General features: G+C 54.5%; 1 long non-coding RNA gene across 1 annotated transcript; it reads left to right on the plus strand.

The window, feature by feature from the left end:
- The first annotated feature begins 1,969 nt into the window (after positions 1–1,969).
- Positions 1,970–13,816, plus strand: LOC112134935 (uncharacterized). Its single transcript, XR_010136479.1, has 6 exons — positions 1,970–2,139; positions 4,375–4,504; positions 4,658–4,798; positions 8,452–8,509; positions 9,746–9,819; positions 11,773–13,816. It is a non-coding gene; the product is annotated as an uncharacterized LOC112134935 (long non-coding RNA).
- The last annotated feature ends 359 nt before the right edge of the window (positions 13,817–14,175 follow it).

Below are 14,175 nucleotides of genomic sequence, written 5' to 3' on the forward strand. Positions count from 1 at the left end.
TTATCTTACTTTTGTTTGGCTGCTCAGTTTCTGTCTCCTATCTTGCCTCTTGCTCACCCATCCCTTTGCCTTGCTTCTGCTTTCTGCTTTTACTCATTCTGCCTTTTATCCAACTTCCAATTCCTTTTATTATTTTCCTGCTTCAATTCCACACAGTCATCTGTCCATCGACCCATCCATCCATCCATCCACTCATTCATTCATTCCATCTAATCATCTGGCTACCCATCCATTCATCTACCCATCCATCCATCCACCCATCCATCCATCCACCCATCCATCCACCCATCCATCCATCCATCCATTCACCCATCCATCCATCCATCCACCCATCCATCCACCCATGCATCCATCCATCCATTCACCCATCCATTCATTTACCCATCCATCCATCCATCCATCCATCCATCCACCCATCCATCCACCCATCCATCCATCCATCCATTCACCCATCCATCCATCCATCCATCCATCCATCCATCCATCCATCCATCCATTTATTTTATCTGATCATCCATACATCTACCCATCCATCCATTCATCCATTTATTCATTCCATCCAATCATCCATGCATCTACCCATTCATCCCTCCCATCCAATTATTCATTCATTTACCAATTTATCCATCCATCCATCCACTGCATATCCAGAATCAGTAAAACAGTTCAACCAATGGGACTGAAGGGGAGCACACTAGGAGGTGCATCAAGCAATGTACTTTTTTTTTCTTTTTTTTTTTTTTGAGATGGAGTCTCGCTCTGTCGTCCAGGCTGGAGTGCAGTGGTGCCATCTCGGCTCACTGCAAGCTCCACCTCCCGGCCTCACGCCATTCTCCTGCCACAGCCTCCCAAGTACCTGGGACTACAGGCACCCACCACCACCCATGGGTACTTTAGTACAGATGGGGTTTCACCATGTTAGCCAGGATGGTCTCAATCTCCTGACCTCGTGATCCACCCACCTTGGCCTCCCAGAGTGCTGGCATTACAGGCATGAGCCACCACTCCTGGCCACAGTGTACCCATTTTTAAAACACTAATGAAGTTGGGGAATAGAGAAATGGCAGGGAGATTGGACAGGAGGAGATAGGTCTGAAAGATGAGTCATAACTTACAGGCAAAATGGAAAGGCCAACTGGAGGAAGATGGAAATATCGTTGGCAACACCCAGGGGTATTTGTAGAGGTGTGGGCTTGTTCAGAGGTGTCCTGAAGGTCAGAGCTGTGGGGCATCAGGAGGGAGGTGTCCATTTGGCAGCTACATACAAGAACCTAGAATTCAGGAGATGCACATCCAGAATGAAGCTTTGGAAGTCAAGAAAGGGTGCCCAAGACACCAGGAGAGGCTGAGATCCCCCAGAAGAGGAACAAAAACAGGAGCCATTTTGGCATGGAGAGAGATGGAGGGTTGGAAAGGGAGATAGTGAGAATCGGGGGAGGAAGGCGAGAGAGGAAAGCGGAGTCCAAGAAAAGCCTTCCCTGGGAAGCACAGACGGGGCCTCGGGGCCTGGGGCTGAGAAGCCGGTCAGGAAAGGGCAGCCGGACATTGCCTCTGCTGGTTGTGGGTTCAGGGCTGACGTGGCTCTGACACACTCTGCTCAGGGTTCAGTGGGGCCTGGGTGCAATGGTGGAGCTGTCACTGCTCACATCCTCATGGAGCCACGTGCCAGTGATGGGGATAGATTTGCAGCCAGCAGCACAGCCAGACACGAGGGACTGAGGAGGAGCCAGCAGACCATGTATTTGTTGTTGTTCCAAGAAATCTTTTCACTCCTCCTGCTTTGGTGACATTCTCCCTTGAGGTGAAGCTTTAGGAAAACAGGGTCCAAGATGGATAAACAGGATGCTTTACAGAACGGTCAGTGTTTTTCCAGCATGGCCCCACCTCTGCTGGGATGGTCTGTGGCCATTGTGAAAAACAAGTGAGTTGGAAACTCACCCAGTTCCCAGTCAGCCCAGTCAGGGAATAAATGGACAACCAGAGAGAGCCAGAGTTGCCATAGCCGGCCTGGCAGCACAAGCCCGGAGCCGACACGGGGCCACAGCCACGATGCAGCCACTCCCACTGACCCTGGGGCTGAACCTGCTTTCCACGCTGTGATCCCAGGGGACCCAGGTGGTTCCCGCCCCTGCTGAGAAGGTGAGAGCTTCGGGAGGGTGAGGTGGGCACACACGAGAGCCACTTCCTGGGCCACGGTCTCCAGACCCTGGACCGGATGCCCAGCCTCGCACCCATCGCACAGCAGCGACCCAAGCCCTGGGGGACGTCATCGGCTGAAGGGTCCCCCTTGTGCCTTTGGTGGCGTCCTATGGGTAGAGAAGGGGGTGCCAAACAGTGTCCGGGCAAACTCACTCCTGTAGGCAGAGCTGGTGTCTCCACTGCAGGGTGACTGCTCAGAGGCCAACGGGCATCTTGGTGAGGTGAAGATCCCATCCCAGCTCACCAAGCCTCTCCTAGGGGCAGGGTTTGGGGAGGGTTTTGTTGAGTACCTTCATCTCCCAGAAACAGCTAAGCTGTGGGGAATCCCCCTTTTCTGAGTTTTCATTTTGCAAGGGCAACGCATCAGGGGTCGTATAAAACCCATTCTTGGCCAGGCACAGTGGCTCACGCCTGTAATCCTAGCACTTTGGGAGGCCAAGGCAGGCGGATCATCTGAGGTCAGCAGTTCGAGACCGGCCTGGCCAACATGGTAAAACCCTGTCCCTACTAAAAATACAAAAATTAGCTGGGTGTGGTGGCACATGCCTGTAATCCCAGCTACCCGGGAGGCTGAGGCAGGAGAATCACTGGAACCTGGGAGGCAGAGGCCTCCAGTCTAGTCAAAAAAGCAAGACTCAGTCTCAAAAACAACCAACCAACCAACCAAACAAACAAAACCCCACAAGTTCTTGTCAAGATTAAATGACTTTTACAAGTTCATGGCATTATTACAGAAAAGACTTAAGGGCGGCAAGTGCCCCGACTCTGGTCCTAACTTCCCCAGGGGTCGCCATGGCCTTGACTTCTTGAGACTCTTGGGCCTCTGCTTGGGCTGACGTGGCCTGGACACAGGAGCTCCTGATGCTCAGGCTGGTGGACCAGGCCCCCCAGCACCTTGGCCCCCACAGCTGTGTCCAGGATTCCTGCTCCACACAGCCTCCCTCCCTTCTCTGAGAGCCACTCGGCCTCTGGCCACACTATCCTCCCCCCGGGCCTAAGGACCTCTCCCCACTGCCTCACCTGCATTCCCACCTCCTCCACAGCCTCGGTCCCCTCCCCAGGTCTCAGGGACTCGCTCTTTCAATCCAATACTCATCTGTGGTTTTTGGGCCTGGGAAGTCCCCACCTGTGCACCAGAGACACCACAGTCCAGCAGCGTGGGACCCCAGGGAGGCGGGAGCCTACACTGCAAGAACAGACACGAGTGGCCAGGCCCAAGGCCTGTGTGCCCAGGGCGGGACTGACTGCTGCTTGCTTTGGGGAGAATACTGTCGAGTCTCATGCTCAGAGGCACCAGGGATAAGCAGGGGAAGGAGGCAGCACTGGTCACCTGTGGGCTGTTCACACCCAGCAGCCATGGCTGTGGTCATCAGATGAGCTGGGCTCATCCAGCGCCATGGCACTTGCTGACTCTTGACCGGTCGACACCTGAGTCTGGCCCCTTTGGCCCCTGGCTGTCTTCCTGTCTCATCCCCTAACATTAAGGCTTGCCCTGGTCCTTCAGGCCTCACAAGAGGGCCCCTGTCCCAGCCCCTGGCCTGGCTCCCCTTCTGCTGACAGATGTGGGGCTATCAGGGACCAGAACTCCTGACTGCCCCTTGAATATCTCTATCTAGTTTGCTTTGCAACAAAACCCCACACCCTCTTCCACTGCCATTTCTCTCTCTCTCTCTCTCTCTCTCTCTCTCTCTGTCTCTCTCCCTCTCCCTCTCTGTCTCTCTTTGAGATGGGGTCTTACTCTGTCACCCAGGCTGAAGTGTCACCCATGGCTCAAACATGGCTCATTGCAGCCTCAATCTCCTGGGCTCCAGCAGCCCTCCTGCCTTAGTCTCCCATGTAGCTGGGACTACAGACACATCCCGCCATGCCCAGCTCATTTTTGTATTTTTTGTAGAGATGGGAGTCTCACTTTGTTGCCCAGGATGGTCTTGAATTCCTGGGCTCAAGCAATCCTCCCACCTCAGCCTCCCAAAATGCTGGGATTCTAGGTGTGAGCCACAGCGCCCGGCCTCTTTCCCTCTTATTCCTTCTTCCACCCTCAGCCATTTCACAGTTAATTCCCACATCCTCAGAAATTTGTGTCATGCAGCAATGGTGTCTGCTGAAATGTTGGGGGAATTGGGAAAGGCTTGGCCTCCCTCCCCACGCTCCAGGGACTATGGCATCTCCCTGCAGGTGGAAGGACTGTGGCACGCCCTGCGCTGGGAGCAGGACAGGGAGCTACTTAAAGAGGAGACAGCTCACCCTCTGCCACCATTCTGGATCCAGCGCTTCCAGGGTAACTTATGTTACAAATGACGGTAAGGTAAGCGCCTGGTGGGGACACGTGGGGTGAGCGAGGGGGTTTCTCAGGCTTTCGCTGCCATCCAGGCCCCGGGCTGATGGAAAGGAGGTCGCTGGCCACTCTTCTTCACCAGGCTGCAGCCACTTTGGAGTCAACCTTTCCAGCTTCTAACAGTTTCAGTCAGCAGGTCCCTTTTTAATTGGACCATGTGCTAAAGAACGCCACACACAGAGGGCTTGCTCAGGCTCCAGGCTCAGCCCAGGACCTTCCTGCCCCAAGCGCCTCACCACAATCTCTCACAGGCACTTCTGTAAGGTAAGAAGTCCAGCAGCCATGGGTTTATTGTTTTTCCTGTAAAACAATAAAATCTGGTAGGGGATTAGGCATGCATGCTGTCAAAGACCTCTTTGCCTAACATAAGGATGGTAACTTTAGTGCCTTTGGTGTTACAAACCATTATTCCCTGTGGCAGCTAATTATTAGGAGATGTTCTAAGAGTCAAAGTTTCATTCTGTGGGCTTTTCATCCACCACCCACCCACCCATCCACTCACCCATCCACCCTCCCTTCCATCTATTCATTCATCTATCCATCCACCATCCATCCACCCACCCATTCACCTGTCCATCCATCCACTCAATCACCCACTCATTCACACCTGCATCCACCCATTCATCCATCCATCCATTCATTCCATTTAATCATTCATCCACCCATCCATCCATTCCTCCACCCATCTATCTATCCAAACACACACCCATTTATCCGCCCAACCATCCATCCATCCATCCATTCACCCATATAATCATTCACTCATCCTTCCACCTATTCATCCATCAATCTATCCACTATTCATTCACCTGCCACCCACTCACCCACCCATCCATTCATACATTCACCCCTTCCATCTCTTCATTCATCTATCCATCCACCATCCATCCACCCACCCATTCACCTGTCCATCCATCCACTCAATCACCCACTCATTCACCCCTGCATCCATCCATTCATCCATCCAGCCATTCATTCCATTTAATCATTCATCCACCCATCCATCCATTCCTCCACCCATCTACCCATCTATCAATCCATACACACACCCATTTATCCACCCAACCAACCATCCATCCATCCATTCACCCATCCAATCATTCATCCATCCGCCCACCTATTCATCCATCAATCTATCCACTATTCATTCACCCACCACCCACTCATCCATCCATTCATCCATTTATTCCATTATTTATTCATTCATCCATTTATTGATCTATACATGCATTTTTATCATCTATCCTCCATTCATTCATCTACCATTCATTCATCCATCCACCCATTCATTCCCCTTTCACCACCATCAATTCATCCACCATCCATCCACTCCCAATTAACCATCCACCATTTATCTTCCACCCATCCATCTAGCCATTTGGCCACCTGTCCATCTATTCACACCCCCATTCACCCACGATTTATTCATCCACTCCATCATCCATCTTTCACCCATTCCCCAACCAGTATTCACTCATCTACCATCCAGGCACACATCCACCCATCCACCATCTATCCACCCATTCATCCATTAATTTATCTATCAACCCACACATGCATCCATCATTCATCCTTCCATCCAACCATACACCATCCATTTATTCACCATAATCCAACCATAATCAGTCCATTCATCTATCCAGCCATACATACCCCTCTTACCATCATGAGTCCACTCGTCATCCATTCACACCCAATTCACCACCCACCGTCTATCTTCCACCCATCCATCCATCTATCCACACCTTCATCCATCTATCATTCATCGACTTACATCCCCCATCTTCCGTCCATCCATTCTTCCACCCATTATTTACCTATTCATCCAGCCATTCATCCACCTCTCTGCTCCCCCATTCATCTATCCACAATCCATCCACCATTCATTCATTCATCCACAAATCTGTCCACCATCCACTATTTATCCATCCTTCTATTCATCTATCCACCCACAATCATCCACCCACTATCCATCTACCCTCATCCCCAATCTCCCACCCATCCACCCCTCCATTATCCCCCATTCACTGTCTATCCATCCACCATCCACCCTTCCATTATCCCCCATTCACTATCTATCCATCCACCCATCCACCCTTCCATTATCCCCCATTCACTGTCTATCCATCCACCATCCACCCTTCCATTATCCCCCATTTACTATCTATCCATCCACCATCTACCTTTCATGTGTCCATCCATTTATTCACCAATAGATATTCACGGCATGATGATCAGGTAGTGCACCATTCTAGACTCTGTGGATGCAGCAGCAAAATGCACACATACGGCAGTCCCTACCTTCCTGTAGGTCACTGTGCCCCAGAAGCAAACCACTGAAGCCCAGCTGTGTCTGGTTACAGGTGCAACTATTCACATGAGCTTCTCCAGCTGGACCCACTGGTAGTGTTTTATTCTTGTGAATGGTTTTAGCCTTTAGCTAATAGTTTCCTGCAAATAGCCTCTCAGAACGAAGTTCCCTCCTGCACCTGTGAAAGGTCCCCAGCTAGCATTGCTAATGAGACAGCTGTAAGTTTCAAGACCATGTGCAGAATTTCACTGTGTGAGAACCAAACCAGAAAATAACAGGCCCAAAGAACACCAGAGACTTAATTAAAACATAGAGGAAGCATTTGCCTGCAACCCTCGCCTTCATAAACCCTCTCATGAGAGCAATATTTTTGTCCTGAAAGTGAGAATACAGAGGTTCAGGAAGGTGGTGTTCTGTGTTCAAGGTCACACAGCAAGCAGCCAGTGTGACCACGATCAGACACAGGTGTGCTCACTTTACCTTGAGACTGCGCTCCCTGCAGACAAGGGAGAGGTGGTGGACACCTGTGAAGCGGGGAGACGGAGGAACAGCGTTTTCGTGGAAGAGTGAGTGTCACAGCCAGAGGGCTCACACTGGGTGTCAGGTGACTTTTTCCCTCCCTCGCTTTACACCAAGGCCCCAGCCCAAATCCTAGAAGCACAAGATTCTCAACAGCCTTGTCTGCACCCAGGTATTAAATGTATGTTTCTTAGAGATGCCCAGAGACCAGTGTCCCCAAGCATCCAACTGAGCTGGCCAGCCCTTGCACCCCAGCCTTTGGCCTTGAGGAGGTCCACGCAGCTCAGCACTGTCAGCCATGGGGCACTGCTCTGATGCACTAGGGCTAGAGGCAGAGATGACACACCCAGGGCCGCCTTCTGAGTCCGGGGAGTCCAGGGAGAAACAAGAATGCTGCAGTGGATTTTGCAACTTTGCCGGCAACTCATTCGCTTTCATCCACAAACACCTTGGAGCCTCCCCTGTGGCCAGCAGTGGGCTAGAGACTGGAAGGCTGGCAAAAGCTGCCCTGCCATTTCCACCATGCCTCAGGACAGGGGCAGATGGATGCCTCCGGGAGCCTGAGTGCTGATGCAGGTGCACCCCAAAGGGACCTGGCCCTGCCTGGTCCGGGGAAGACTCCTTGAAGGAGGCATGCTTGGAGCCGCGTGCTGAGTGAGGAGTAGGAGTGTGGAGAAGTAGCCAGGCCCCTTTGCCTGACCAGGGATCCAGGTGTCCTTCCAAGACACAGAGGCTGCCCCAGGTGTGGGTTAGAGTTAGGGGTGGATGCCTAAAAAGCACAAGAAGAAAGAGGAACAAGTCCAGGATGTTTGAGCCACCCATCAGATATCTTACTGTGTGTGGCACCGTGTGTGGCACCGTGTGTGGCGCCGTGTGTGGCACCTTGGGCCCGTGGCTGTCACCAGGCCACGGGGGAAAGTTGGAGGCACAGAGAAGGAACAAGAAGCAGAAACACGAATGCTCTGGCGGGTGATTCTCACCAGAGCGGGGACGCTGCTGTGACCTGCGCATGTGAGAGATCTGGGTTGCAAGCTCCTAATGAGAATCTAAAGCCGGATGATCTGTCACTGTCTCCCATCCCCCCGAGATGGGACAGTCCAGTTGCAGGAAAACGAGCTCAGGGCTCCCACAGATTCTCCACTATGGTGAGTTGTAGAATTCTTCCATTATATATGACAATGGAATCATAGTAGAAATAAAGTGCACAATCCATGGAATGCGGGTAAATCATCCTGAAACCACCCCTCTCTACCCTGCTCCGTGGAAAAATTGTCTTCCATGAAACCAGTCCCTGGTGCCAAAAAGGTTAAAATATGAAGACATTGGAGACAGCGGTTCCTCCAACCCAGCATGCTCCTGGCTGCAGAAAGCGCTGTGGAAATAGGTGAAGCACAGTGGAGATAGGTGAAGCGCGGTGGAGATGGGTGAAGCGTGGTGGAGATGGGTGAGGGTGATCTTGTAGATTGGCCAATGGTTTCTGCTCAGCCTCAGGGGAATCAGTGTTTTCTCTAGGTCAAGTTCAGCAGCCTTGGAGTTTCCACGTGCTGATCATCAGGAATCCTGGTGAACATGTAGGTTGAGATGGCACTGCGCCTGTGGGTGAATGTCAGGTGCTGCCTTCTTCACTGGCCAGGGTCCTCGGTGCCTGTAGTGGGGTCAGCAGAGGCTGGCAGTGGTCGGGGCAGGTAGGCCATGAGCACCTCCCTGTGCTGATCAGCGGCAGGAGTCCATCAAGATGAATGGAGCAGAGGGGGTTCGTCCTCCTCGGCAGAGACATCGCAGTGCATTTCTTGGGAGCAGTGGCTCCAACCTTTTTGGCACCAGGAATCAGTTTCATGGAAGACAATTTTCCCATGGACCGGGGGATAAAGGATGGTTTCAGGATAATTCAAGCATGTTTCATTTACTGTGCACTTTATTTCTATTATTATTACATTGTAATGTATCATGAAATATTATGCAGTGCACTATCATGTAGAATCAGTGGGAGCCAGGAGCTTGTTTTCCTGCAAGTGGATGGTCCCATCTGGGGGTGATGGGAGACAATGACAGATCATCAGGCATTCAATTCCTATAAGGAGCACGCAACCTGGATCCCTCCCCCATGCAGTTCACAGTAGGGTTTGCACTCCTATGAGAATCTAATGGCCCCGCTGATCCGACAGGAGGCTCAGGCGGTCATACGGGCAATGGGGACTCGCTGTAAACAGAAGAAGCTTCGCTGGCTCGCCTGCCGCTCACCTCCTGCTGTGCAGCCTGGTTCCTAACAGGCCATGGACAGGTGCCGTGGGGGTTGGGACCCCTGCTTGGAAGAACCCAGCCAAGAAGAGTCAGAAATGGGTCTGGGGGCAGCAATGACTTTCTCCGATTTTTCCTTCCAGGGACCCCAGTGGGAACTGCACAGTATTTAAGACACTGCTGGTGAAAACAGACAACTCTACCACGTACAGAATCTGTGAGTAGCTGCCAGGCAGCAGAGCCACAGTCCCAGCAGCTCCCACACTCCAGCATCTGGCACCAGCCCTGGGGGCATGCGGACACCCATCCAGCAGCTCCTGGCAGGCTGTGCTGACTCACCCCCGCCAGCCTCCAGGGTAGGCACTCAGCCCTCCTGGGGTCCTGTGCCCTCTGCCTGATCCCCACTTATTACGCAGTGAAAGAAGGACTCAGCCCATCCCTGGGTCCCATGGACAGCATTTTCTGGGCCCGTGGCCCCTCCCTGGCATTTGGGAGTCATTTACAAGGCACGTTGTCCTCGCCGGGCCCTGGCAGAGAGTCCAGTGGTCCCTGTGGCATCCCAGAAGCTGTGTTTACATCAGCCCTGCAGAGAAGCTGTCCAACGCCAGCATCTGACCCCTCTGACCTCCGTCAGCCAGAGCGGAGGGAGCAGCATCTGGGGGGGACTCTCACCGGCCTGGAGATGCACTTGGGGCTCACCTGCTCCCTGCCACCATCCTGCCTCCCGAGTGCTCTCAGCTTCTGACTGGGGGCCCCTCCCGTTTCCTATAGAGGGACAGAAATTATTAGCATTTCAGACTCAGACTCAACTTAAAAAAGGCACAACCGCTCAGTTCACAAGAGCGCAACCTCCTCCCCTCACAGCAGGGGAGCAGGAGGTCTGCATCTGTCCATGGAGATGGACCACTACTACATCGTGAACACCCGGGATGAGAGGAGAGACCGGGCCGTGTGCACAGTGAACCTGACAGGTGGTGTCATCCACGCTGCTGTCACAGGGCCTGGGAGATGGGGGCGCTGCCCTTGCGGGGCTGCCCCTTGGAGTCCTCCCAAAGTCAGCCACCCTCAAGTCTCTGTGGCAATGTGGGTGCAGCCCCCACGGTTCCCTCTGGCTTTTGCTAGGCCACACCCAGTGGGTGGCGCCCAAGGAGACAGGCAAGGACTCGGTGAGGTGGGACCCTGGGCTGCTGACTTGGGAAGCAGCATCTCTACCAGGAGAGTCTGGGCCAGGGAGTCCTGGGGAAGTGAGGGGCACACGGAGGACCCCCTTCTCCAGGATGACCGTCCGCATGGTTGGGGGAACAGGCTGGGAGACAGGGTCCCTCTCAGGAGGGGCTGGGGGCTGATTCTGGGGAAGGATCATTGACAGCAGGACCTCTGATTCCCCACTTTACCCCACCAACCCCACCACCCCTGCAATCAAATGTCGCTCAAGGAGGAGGTGTGGCAGTGGGGCAGGGTGTCCCCAAGCCCAGGAGAGCCCTTCTCTGCTCTGTAGAGGGGCCTGGTAGGACCCCTTCCTATGCAGACTTCGGGGAAGGAGAAGAGAACCACCCGGGGTGCTGTCAGCCACACAGGAGGCCCCTCTGCTCAGGTCCCAGATATACTTAGGCCACTTTTCCAGCCTGGAGCTGGGCTGGCAAGGGTTTCTTCGGAGGCCTCTTCTTAGCCAGAGCCAGCTCGGGTCTCACCCAGAGTCCTGGGCTCACCCTTAGGGCCTTGGCTCTCCTGCTCCATGGTTTGGCCTGGGTTGGGGCTGCTGCGTACGTAGACAGGTCCCTGGGACAGCAGTGCAAGTCGTCTCTGAGCCCAGAGGCCCCAGGAGAGCTGCCAGTGTCCAGTCTGGAAAGTGGGGCCCTGCCTCTCCTGACCCCCCCACCCCATCTTGCCTGCAGGCCGCACCCTGCATGAAAACCCAGAAGCCCTGATGATCTTCGAGGCGCTTACAGAAAGCCAAAACATAAGTAAAGGCAAGATCTTCACCCCAACTCGAGTTGATAATAAGCACATTTTCCTGCTTTTCTCTGGGCGTTCATTTCCCTTGGGGATGAAGGGCTGTAGCTGACACTGAGCCGGGGCACTCCGTGTAGACTGGGGAAGCCTCAGCATCCTGGGGAGGAAGTGACCCCCTGCCTGTCTTTCTCTCTAGATTGCCTGTCTTTCTCTCTAGATTCCTGCGTAGTCAGCTGTAACTTTGGTGAGTGCCGCAAGGCCTCCGCGTGTGTTCAGAGTGTCCACACCAGACTCTGGCCGGACTCCGTGGGCCCTGGGACTCTGCAGCCCTCGACCTTGGCAGCCTCCTTGCCTTCGGGTGCTTGAATGCCATGCAGCATCCGATGCAACCCACGACCTTGAGTCTATTATGAGTCAAGTGTGGTCGCTGTAGATAAGGATGAAAAAAGATCATGAAAAAGAACAACAACAGCAAAATCACTCATGGCCTGGCGTGGTGGCTCACGCCTGTAATCCCAGCACTTTGGGAGGCCAAGGCGGGCAGATCACGAAGTCAAGAGATCGAGACCATCCTGGCTAACACGGTGAAACCCCGTCTCTACTAAAAATACAAAATATTAGTCAGGTGTGGTGGCGGGCGCCTGTAGTCCCAGCTACTCGGGAGGCTGAGGCAGGAAAATGGCGTGAACCCGGGAGGTGGAGCTTGCAGTGAGCCGAGATCACACCACTGCACTCCGTCTCAAAAAAAAAAAAAAAATCACTCCTAAGCTCACTACCCAGGCCAATGTACTCCAGAAAAAGGGAGATGGCTTCACCCCTCCCTGTGTGATTTCATGTCCCAAGCTCTGTGTCTCAGGGTGTAGGAAGCCCTCTGTTGAATAGGTACACCCTCCCTGGCCACAGCCTTAGTCCTACTTGCTGTTTGGGAACAGGAGATGCCTGGCTGGTGCCTACAGAGGAGTGGGAAGAGGCTGAAACCCTCCTCCATCTTCCCTCCCAGGCCCCAGGAGCTGAAGGTTCCTCTTCTCACGACGTGAAGCTCCCCTCCCCTCCTCCAGTCCTCAACTTCCTTTTCTAAGAGAGAAGAGACTGGGGCCTGGGCAGTGAGTGGACAGGACTGTCCCCCCGTCCTCTTCGCACGCCCCTACAGGTGACACCTCTGGGTCCTCCACACCCTCAGTAGGAGCTCCAGGGCATGGCTGGTCTCCCAGCCACACGGGAAGCCACAGGATCCCCGTGGGACACCCCCAGCCACGTGCCACACTCAGTAACCACCCGTGGGCTTGGGTGCAAATTCCCGAAGTCTGGCAGTGATGGCTCACATGTCGTCTCTGCCACCTCCTCTGCCACCGTGGAGGTTGGCCATGGGGGAAAGGCGACGGGGGCAGAAGGGTGAGGGCTCCAAGTGGCTCGAGGAAGGGGACGTGGTGTGAGCAGGGGCACGGGCGGGCAGTCAGGGAGCTGGGAAGGGCCAGCCAGTCCTGCCCTGGAGCCTCCGGGAGGAGCCAGCACTGCGGACACCTTGGCTGTAGCCAGGGAGGCTCACTTTGGACTTCCAGCCTCCACACCTGTCGAAGGCCAACAAGTGTTTAGCTACTAAATAAACCTCCAGGGGCTGCGGTGACAAATGACCACAGACTCAGGAGCTGAACACAACACACATGCATCGTCTCACAATGCTGGAGTCAAATGTCTAGAAACAGTCGGTGGGGCTGTTTCCTTCTGGAGACTTCTGGGAAGGGGAGCAGCTGCTTCCATGGCTTTCCCAGCTTCCGGAGTGGCTGCATCCTGCGCTCTCGGCCCCGTCCACGCCACCCAGGCCTCCGTTTCTGTAGCCTCTGCTGCTCTCTGGCATCTGCACGGTTGCCCCGAAGCCGCTCCGTGCCAGCCCTCCCTGAGTGCGTAGCGCTGGGGGGAGGAGGTGTGACCACAGTGGGCTGCATTCAGGATCTTGAAAGCCACCGAAGCCACGGCTGGCTCTCAGCCCTCAGGGAGCCTCTTCCCCTGCTGGGCACCAGGCTCCCAGCATCTGGGTGGCAGCCTCTTCGTCTGGCTGCTGGTGGAGACCTGAGCCCAGCTCCAGGGTCCTCAGTCCTGCCCCTTGTCCTCCGCAAGCTCTCACTACATCCTACCTGTGTCCAGGGACCTCGGCCCATGCATCCACTCAGATCCCAGCCTACCCGGGAGCATGCATCCCCGCCTGGACCAGCACCCAATACCCCCGAGGGCTCCCCTGACCCACATAAACCTTGTCAATATTGCCTCTGTGGTCCCTGCCTGTTGCCTCGGGGTGGAGGTGGGGGGGATCTGCTCAGACTGGCTCCAGCACGTCCTAAAGCCAGGCCCGTCCCAAAGGAGAGTGAAGCCAGGCCCCGTGAGTCCCAGCCGGACAGGAAGGTACAGGCAATGGGGCTGAATCCCAGCCTGTGCACCATCCTTGGCTCCCATCCTGGGCACTTGCTATGGGAGCGACACACGGAGATGGGGGTGCCCCCAGGAGTGACACGCAGGGACGGGGGTGCCCCCGGGAGTGACACGCGGGGACGGGGGTGCCCCTGGGAGTGACACGCGGGGACGGGGGTGCCCTTGGGAGTGACATGCGGGGACAGCAGTGTCAGGG

This window comes from Pongo abelii, chromosome 13 (assembly GCF_028885655.2).
Source record: "Pongo abelii isolate AG06213 chromosome 13, NHGRI_mPonAbe1-v2.0_pri, whole genome shotgun sequence".
NCBI classification, from domain to species: Eukaryota; Metazoa; Chordata; class Mammalia; order Primates; family Hominidae; genus Pongo; species Pongo abelii.